Genomic DNA, 2,500 nt, shown 5'->3' with positions numbered 1-2,500 from the left:
TAATTAGTTGAAATTTGCCACGAGATTGTGGGCCATGTAAACACGATCATTATGTATGTTGCTCTTCTTGAAAACTCATTTCAAGGTATTTTGAATGTGCATCTTTTGATAACAGTAAAGAGCACTTTTTGTTTCCTGCCAGTGTCTCGTAAAATGCAGTTGTTCTCTTTACATCTAGAAAAGTAAACAACTGCCCAGGAAAGGTGCACTTTAAGTAGTCCATTATTCTTTTTATATGACGGATTCATTTTTCCCAATTTTTCCCAATTTTGTTTGTCAATGAAATATTCTTTTCAGCCGGAGAATAGCCACTCAATTCTTCACTGGTTCAAGTCTGCGGAAACAGTGACAGAGAACAGACAGCTTTCAAAGCATTTACTTACATTAGGCCAGAATGAGTACATCTTTTTGAAAATGAGATTATACTTGTTTTAAAATAAAGGCTATTTCTTTCAAGCTGTAGATTGCATTCAGACTAAACATAAAAAATCATTAAAATGAAAATATAATGACGTATTATTGAAAATTGTTTCAAATTAAATGATATATCCTTGACATTTTAAGTTAGTATGTAATGAGAGAGAATGTGTTTCAGAAGTTAAAACAAATGCCCAAAATAGAGTAAAATTTAATAGAATCTTTATTTTAAATAACAGCCTTTAGAAACTTATCTCAGAGTATATGTACTGAATAATAGCTTAACATTTAGGCATTGTTTTCAAGAATAATCTTTTAAAAGAGCTAGACATAACACTTTGAGTAAGTTCCCTATTATTATGAAGTATGTCTCTCTTAATAGACGGTAATCATTAGGAAGATAATTTTTATTTTGTTTTGAAATATTTTGTTTTCGCCATCATAGGATTTATAAATGCCTACCAAAGTTGCAGGATTAGCCTATTTTACAGGTTACTTTAAATAAATGCAGTTTTAGGATAGTCCTTTTCTCCCTTCAGTGTATTTATAGGAAATACCAGACCAGTGGAATGCTATCATATTCCAACTGACTCCCCTAAGTCAGAGTCCTAAGAATTTATAGCCAGATTCTCTTTTGTCTGAGAATACATTTGACTGCATTTATAAAGGCAAAGGAAAATAACAACTGGAAATAAACACGCCAGTTTAGTACAAATAGACAACAGTTTCTGAAAGGAAATGCAAAGAAGTAACTTTCTTTTTCTCGAAGTTCTGATTAGATCTTAAGTAAAAAGAAAACAGAGTAAAATCATAGCTACACTTTACAGTACTCTGGAGGCATTTTGTGATAAGGTCTGTAAGGTGTGTTTATAACCTGATTTGAAGTATACTTTGTTCTATGCAGTTTGTTTGTATAAACCTTAAACAAGAGTAAATACAAAAAGTTGCATCCTTCAGATAACTTAGGAAGTTCAGTCACCTATTGCATGTTTGTGGAGTGCCTTCTAGGAGTGATTTAACACAATGGACATAGTAGGCATCTACAAAAGACACTTCAGGAAGTGTCTACAGGAAGATATGTAATAATTTAATAAATAAACATGCAAAAACCTTTGTAAATGTCTCTTCCCTTGGTTATGTTTTAACTATATTAATATAGTTAGATACTTAAGGTTATTGAATTTTTGTCCTTCCATGAGTGTATTTTCGAATGGGCCTTTAAGTTCATTAAGGATTGGAATGTCCTTTTTATAAAATGAATACAGTTATAATTCTAACATATTCAAAACAGGAAAAAAATATATTTCAGAAAAAATACAAACCATGGGGAAATAGTAAAACAAATTCATGAGTAGTGAAATAAATTTGCAAATGTGTGTTTACTTTGTGTTATCTAAATGTACAGTTTTGAACAAGAATTAAATTACTTCTTATAAATATAATGGACTAATCATTGTTGGCTAAGTTCTTTTATTTAGAGATATAATTTAGGAGTCAGTAAATGATGTAAACAAAGTAGAATTTTGTTTGCCATGAGCTTCTGGCAGAATATTGTCTGTTTCGAGAACAAAATGTTTACCTTTATTTTGATGGCTTTTGTATTTTTGTAGAGGTGAGCAGTTTAAATTAAATCAGCCATGTATTTAGGAGGAAGGGTTAGTGTTTGGAATACACTGTAACAAATACTTAATGATAAATGGATTGATGGAATAAAAGGGATTGAAAAATTATAGCTAGTATTTTTTCTAGCATTTATTCTATTAATATGGAAATATTTCTGAAAGCTGGAATATCTTCTTTAAGTTTCAATATTGTATGTAATGTAATGGATGTGTTCACAGGAGCCACGTCTTTGTTGGTATGCTTTGCTGTTTTATATTCACTGAAAAATTAGTGCTAAAAAAGCTTTCTCCTGATGAATTACTATCTCCCTCATTCTTTTCTAATCTTCTAAAATTAGTACTAAATACCAGAATGTATAATATATGGAGGTAACGTATTTCAAATGTTGTTTTAGATTAACTACACTGAGAAATTATTCTGCATTAGATGTAGAATTTTATTTTGATATTAGGTTTGCAGA

General features: G+C 30.2%; 1 protein-coding gene across 13 annotated transcripts in view; it reads left to right on the top strand.

Moving 5' to 3' along the window:
• Positions 1–2,500, top strand: part of FOXP2 (forkhead box P2) — a 1,129,496-nt gene that overhangs the window by 895,535 nt on the left and 231,461 nt on the right. The window lies entirely within an intron of this gene.

Source organism: Camelus bactrianus, chromosome 7 (assembly GCF_048773025.1).
Source record: "Camelus bactrianus isolate YW-2024 breed Bactrian camel chromosome 7, ASM4877302v1, whole genome shotgun sequence".
Classification (NCBI taxonomy): Eukaryota; Metazoa; Chordata; class Mammalia; order Artiodactyla; family Camelidae; genus Camelus; species Camelus bactrianus.
This window is presented reverse-complemented; position numbering and strand designations above follow the sequence as displayed.